The sequence below is a fragment of the Oncorhynchus nerka genome, linkage group LG4 (genome assembly GCF_034236695.1).
Source record: "Oncorhynchus nerka isolate Pitt River linkage group LG4, Oner_Uvic_2.0, whole genome shotgun sequence".
NCBI lineage: Eukaryota > Metazoa > Chordata > Actinopteri > Salmoniformes > Salmonidae > Oncorhynchus > Oncorhynchus nerka.
The window spans coordinates 44,483,703-44,490,912 of NC_088399.1; the positions used below are offsets into that span (position 1 = coordinate 44,483,703).

General features: G+C 45.8%; 1 pseudogene; it reads right to left on the reverse strand.

Moving 5' to 3' along the window:
• Window positions 1–1,049: 1,049 nt before the first annotated feature.
• On the reverse strand, window positions 1,050–3,724 carry LOC115117652 (potassium voltage-gated channel subfamily V member 2-like; annotated as a pseudogene).
• Between the last annotated feature and the right edge of the window lie 3,486 nt (window positions 3,725–7,210).

The following is a 7,210-nucleotide window of genomic DNA, read 5'->3' on the forward strand; positions in this document are numbered from 1 at the left end:
GCCTTCTGTCTTTGAGGAAGTGTATTTCCATTGTTAGAGCGGTCACTTGACTATCTTGTCAATATAATAGACAATCTTTGGAGAGTACTTGTGAGGTTTTCCAAATATGCATAAAGAACATTCAAGATCACTGTGACCTACTCATTTTTTTTTTATGTTCTAGCTAGAGCAGAAACATTGCAAGCTGTTCCATATTTAAAAAATCGGCATTGGGAAGATCCAATCTTACACAGATTCCCATATAAGGGGGGAGGGGCTGAGTATTTAACCTGTTTGTAGTTTCATCCAGCATTTCTTACTTCAGACCGTCCCCACCAGCCCCGGAGGGAGGTCGGGTACGGTAGTGATTTGATTGGAAGGGAATGGCGTGGTATAAAAATGTCAAATATGCATTTCAAAGGCCTTGTTTCTTCTGTAGGAATTAATTGTTTCTAAACCTCAAATGTAACTGAAGGAGTTTTAACATGGTAAAGGGAAAACACATTAAGAATTGATAACGTACATGATATATTTCTTTGCAGTATTTTTGCTACAATGCAAGGTTGCCCTCCACTCCGTGGGAGCATTAAAATTCAAGCATGTAATTTCATAGAATCTCAGAATGCTTGGCAATGCTGAAATCTATGCAAGCAATAACCTGAAATTAACCAGTTATACAGTAACAGTAAACATAAGCCTTGTTTATACCTGGTACTGACTTGCGTCCTTTGTCCTGATCTTGTCCACATTCTATTTGTGCTCACACGTTCAGAAATGTGTCTACACATGGTTTTAATGTCTCTCATCCATCCACTGTCTGCATTGTGACCAGATTTCTTGGTCCCCCTCTGTATGTAAATGATTTGACAGCTATTCTTTCATAATGACGATTTAAATGTTTTCATTGTCCACATCGGTCTACACTTGTAAGCTTGTAAGCCTCAGGAGGCAGTCAGGAAGATCTGATGACAATCGGATCACATTGCATATTTTAATCGTCTACACGGAAAATGAGGGCACAATCAGAATATGGACAAGATCAGGCTAAAGGATGCAGTTTAGAGGCAGCTTTACGGGACTAGAGATGCATGGAACTCCAGCTCCCTTGGAACCCCACTTGGTAGAAATAATTTCATGCTGTCACAGCAGATCTGTTCATTGAATGGAAAGTCTCCCATAGAGCTCTGAGAACATTCACCAGTGTGTTTATGGACTGCATCGTCACAGCATTTGGTAAACTTCCTGGCCGCCCTCTTGGCGAACCTGACCTTGCCCCGAGCTTTCAGTGTGGAGCTGTACTCATAAGACTTCAGCTTGGTGTAGTAGTCTGAGAACTTGTTGTACAGGATGGAGATGGGCATGCCGTTCAGAATGATCCCAAAGGAGATGCAGGCGAAGGCAAACAGCCGGCCCAGGATGGTCTCTGGAAACATGTCTCCATAGCCCACAGTAGAGATGCTCACCTGAGGGAGGGAGAAGGCCAATGTTATCTGTAAACATTAACCGAGTCGCTACTGAGCTTGCTAACGTTTCCAGGAAGTTACAACCTGGACTCAGATTCAACTCGCAGTGCATAGCAGTTTTAACTTTGCTTTGCAATCTGAGCCCCAAGTTGACCCTTCGTGATATGTGTGTCACTGTGCTCACTAGAAGCCTTGGAGGAGGCCAAGGAGAGCCCATGTGAAAAGCTTTATTAGGAGGCCGAGTGACGTAGTTCGTTTCTGGGGATATATTCGACCTCCGTCTGAAGGCTCTTTTGAAGCATTGTTTAATGGAATTACAGAACTAAGGCACTAGATGGGTCTACAGTCAAATGACATACGACAGATCAATTCCCATGTCATCTTGTTCCATTAAATAAGGTGGAAGTGCCTCAAGGGAAATCCCTAAATGCCTCCCCTGGCAGTGAGAGGGAACCGGAGTCCAGCCCTCTTTAATACCATTGTATCTATTAGGCAAAATGGAAAATAGCTTCCACATCTGCTGAGTCAGCCCTAATGAAACAAGATCAAGATGGCAGGACAGGCTATTGGCAATGTGAAGGTGTCTCTTAAAGGTAACCGTGATAATAGGCTACTGTACTTGACAAGTGTGTGATGAAGATATCTATTTCTGGCAGCATGTTCGTAATTAAGGCCAACTTTAGTTCTAGGTGGAATTGAATTGTCATATCAGAATCTGCAGGTAAGAATGAATCAATGTTACTCCATGCTGTGTAAAACCCAATTGTGTGTGTGTGTTTAACAGTACCACATAGTCACATAGAAAGATATTCAGCACTGAGCAAGGTCAGAATGTGCTGAATAATGATAGTCCAGAATTTTCAGTGATATTGTAATAATACACAGTACAAACATTTCCAAATCAATGAAGGTAATGCAATAATATTAAGCAAATTACTTATAATGACCAATGAAATAGAATGGGGTGACTTACAGCTGCCCACCACCATGCGTGAGGGATGCTTGTGAAGTTGGTCTGATGGACATCATGCTCCACCGTGTACACCATGGCAGAGAAGGTGAGGATTCCCATGGCGATGAAAAGGAATAGGCAGCCCACCTGCTGGTAGCACTGGCGCAGCGTGAAGCCGAATGCTCTCAGCCCCGTAGAGTGGCGTGCCAGCTTCAAGATACGGAAGATCCTCATCAAACGCATATGATTCTCAGCACCTGGCCCAATTTGCCCACCCGGCCCACCGTCTCGATGTCTTGGTGCTTCCCGTAGTCGTCGTTCTCGAAGCACTCCAGCACCAGCTGCAGGTAGAGGGGAAAGATGGCAATCAGGTCCACCCGTTCAGTACGCTTTTCCCGAAGCGTCGCAGGTCCGGTGTGGACACCAGACGCAGCAGGTACTCCATGGTGAAGAAAGTGATGCAGAAGGTTTCCACATGCTCCCCGTAGGTCTTCCCACTCAGCTGTCCCGTGGGGGTGTTGTACTGCATCTCCTCCACCGTGTTCAGCGTCATGGCCACCAGGGACACCAGCACGAAGAAGCTGGAAGCCAGAGCCATGAGCTTGGCGGTGACGGAGGAGAAGGGCTTCTCCATCAGGTTCCAGATGATCCAGCGCGTCTGGCCAAACGCCATGCCGTGGAACAGGTCCTCATTCTCTTCCATCTCCACCTCGGCCTCCAGCTCCCGCTGGATCTTCAGCTGCTCATTGAGTTCATCCTGGCGCTCCTCAAAGGAGATGCGGCAGCAGCGGTGTGTGTTCTTGATCCTGACGCCCCAGTAGTTGATCTCCTCCAGGAAGTTCCTGGGACACAGCTCATCCTTGATCCAGAGGACGCCCGTCCGGTAGAAGTTGAAGATGCTGTGGAAGATGTCCGGGTCCCTGTCGAAGAAAAACTCGTTGTTTTGGACAACATAGTCATCACACAGGTCCAGCTTTCTGTTGTGGTCTGTGCATGTCGCCAGGCGGCCGATCCTGGTCTTGGGATACTTGGCAGCAACCCTGTATGAGATCTGATACTCCTTCCCACCTACGTTGATGTTCAGCATGTAGTTCTTCACAAGAGAGGAGAGACCTCTTGTTGGGGAGGCCATCACAACATCTTCCTCGTTTTCGTACTCTGCATAGATGTCATAGATGTCTCGTCTGAGCTCTTGCATGGAGTTCCACTGTTTCACCAAGTTGTTCTGGGTGAGGGGAACATTGTAGTCCTCCTCTGGGTCCTTGTATGTGGGGCCTGTCCCCCCCACTTTGTAGTTGGGGAAAAGGCTCCGTCTCCTATTCTTGGGCATTCTGGAGTCCTGTGCTGGGACCTGGTCAGACACACCGGCTCACTGAGGGGCGTGGAGGCATTACCACAGGTCTAATACCCTCTCCTGAGTCACCCACAGCAGCATACCAGCAGAAAGAAACAACCCTGACCGTCTAATGTTGCTGACTGAGGATCTGGGTGCTTAAAGATTGAAATAATATTATCCTCTTCCAGTCGCTTTCCCCTCCACCCTGACGTCTTCCATTTGCCTGACATTCACAGATCAAATGGCCTAACCACAGCAGGGGACACTGTGCTGTATTATAGACCATTACTGACCTCCTGGTTGGTAGTAAAAAATAAACCAAATTTAAAGGTGAGGATGCAGCATAAATCCAGTTTGTTTCAATGATTCTAGCACTATCCCGTCTTATGTCATCTAATAGAAATGTCTTAACAGAAACTGACAGAAGTCCTAAGGAAATCTTTCCGGTCATAGCTCATGTGATGTGTTTTCATCTACATGCAGCTACTAATAGTCTTAAAACCCCTGGCTTATGTGGAGTATTATAATCCTAGAGGCATGATAAAATACGATAACACACGCCTAATGTCTACTGGCATTAACATGCAGAGCAGGACAACTCCAGTTTAGCTGTGGCCTGCTGCCAGCTGCACTGTATGGTACTAACTCATTGCTTACCACCAAGAGGCACCAACCACTTTCTCTCATTGCAAATAACTAAACAATGGCAAATTCCTACGGACCAAAGCCGCGGGAAGTAGGGGTGCTGAGGGTGCCGCAGAGCCCCCTGATAATGGGAATACAAATATATATACATTTTTCTAAAGGCAGTACGCTGGGCCTTTACAAGCCCTGTATTAACGGACCAATATAGCATCTGTAGCACAGGCACTTGTTTTTTATTCAGCAGCGCCCTCAACAGAAAAATCTCCGTGGCTATGGTACTCTTGTCACTTTGCTGTGGCCCTTTAATCCAATCTGGTGCAAGCAAACTAGTTAAAAGTGCTCTGAAGTAACCTGCCCTCCTAGCCTCTGTGTAAACTCTGTTTCAACTACACTCGTTGTGGGCTTAATCCAGTTAACCTTTTTGACTCTACACAGCATATTGTACTGCACTCTGCAATGAGGGACCCTGGGCATCTTTTTTTGTTGTGTTTTTCAGAGTCAGTAGAAAGGTCTCTTTAACGACCGTTCCACAGGTGCATGTTCATTAATTGTTTATGGTTCATTGAACAAGCATGGGAAACAGTGTTTAAACCCTTTACAATGAAGATCTGTGAAGTTATTTGGATTTTAACTAATTATCTTTGAAAGACAGGGTCATTTATTTTTTTGCCGAGTTTGTGTTTTGTGATAAAACAAAAGGTGTGGTTGAATTTATTCTGCCACTGTGTCTTCTTATTATCTCAGCCTTTAGGCCTATATATCACAGTCGCAAGGCAAATTAATTGACAGATTATAGAGTAAACAATGCTATTATTGCATCACATAGGTTGTAATATGGCTTTTGGGGGAAGGGGGGCTTGGCTTCCCCAGTGATTTTACCCACGCACCACTACTGGATCTTCAGGTCAGAGCTCTAGAAAGAGCCCAGAGTTCACGAGTTGGTTAACCGTTCAAAACTATTTTTCCCAGTTGTCTTGAACCCACTGAAGTCAGAAATCTGAGATTACCCAGTTTCCTGTTGTTTTGAACGCAGCATTAATGCCCAGAGGAAGACGGCAGGGTAAATCAGGAACCAAAACTCCGTAGTGACGCATGAATGCATTCAGTCACATGACAGCTCGATCAGCTGTTTCGATTTCATTTACTCGCATGTCAACTGAGCCAGGATCACATTCAAATGGGGATTGGGAAGTAGGTCCCAAAATGCTCTTCTAAGCATTGAGGCTCTGTGCAGGCCAGTCAATTTCTTCCACACCGATCTCAACAAACCATTTCATTATGGACCTCGCTTTGTGCATTGTCGTGCTGAAACAGGAATGGGCCTTCCCCAAACTGTTGCCACAAAGTTGGAAACACAGAATTGTCTATGCTGTAGCGTTAAGATTTCATTAAGATTTTCCTTCACTGGACCTAAGGGGCCGAGCTTGAATCATGGAAAAACAGCCCCAGACCATTATTCCTCCACCAAACTTTAGTTGGCACTATGCATTGGGACAGGTAGCATTCTCCTGCTATCCGCCAAACCCAGATTTGTCTGCCAGATGGTGAAGCGTGATTCATTACTCCAGAGAAGGCCTTTCCTCTGCTCCAGAGTCCAATGGCGGCGAGCTTTACTCCACTCCAGCCGACGCTTGCCATGGCTGCTCGGCCATGGAAACCCATTTCTTGAAGCTCCCGACGAACAGTTTCTGTGCTGACGTTGCTTCCAGAGGCAGTTTGGAACTCGGTAGTGAGTGTTGCAACTGAGGACAGGTGATTTTTACGCACTACGTGAGCTTGTGTGGCCTACCCCTTCACGGCTGAGCAGTTGTTGCTCCTAGACGTTTCCACTTCACAGTAACAGCACTTACAGTTCACCGGGGCAGCTCTAGCAGGGAAGACATTTGACAAACTGACCTGTTGGAAAGGTGACATTCTACTGTATGATGGTGCCACGTTGAAAGTCACTGAGCTCCTCAGCAAGGCCATTCTACTGCCAATGTTTGCTATGGAGACTGCATGGCTGTGTGCTCGATTTTATACACCGGTTAGCAACGGGTTTGGCTGAAACGGCAGAATCCAGTGTATATACTGAAAAAATAAACACGCTACAATTTCAAAGTTTTTACTGAGTTACAGTTCATAAGGAAATCAATCAATTGAAATAAATTAGGCCCTAATCTATGGATTTCGCGACTGGGAATACAGATATGTATCTGTTGGTCACAGATAACTTTAAAAAAGGTAGAGGTGTGGATCAGAAAACCAGTCAGTATCTGGTGTGACCCCCATTTGCCTCATGCAGCGCAACACATCTTCACGTTGATCATACTGTTGTGGTCTGTTGTCCCACTCGATGGCTGTGCGAAGTTGCTGGATATTTGCGTGAACTGGAACAGTCGTACACCAGAGCATCCCAAACATACTCAATGGGTGACATGTCTGGTGAGTATGCAGACCATGGAAGAACTTGGACATTTTCAGCTTCCGGGAATTGTGTACAGATCTTTATGGACATGGGGCCCATGCATTATCATACTGAAACATGTGATGGTAGCGGATGAATGGCATGACAATGGGCCTCAGGATCTCGTCACGTTATCTGTGCCTACCGCCACCATTGAGCACTGTCTAATTCGGGAACCAACCGTTCACCCACATGACGCCATACACGGTCTGCAGTTGTGGCCGGTTGGAAGTACTGCCAAATTTTCTTAAATGACATCGAGGCAGCTTAAGATAGAAATTAACATTCAATTCTCTGGCAACAGTTCTAGTGGACATTCCTTCAGTCACCATGACAAGTGCACGCTCCCGCAACTTGAGACATGAAAAAACTGCACATTTAAGAGTGGC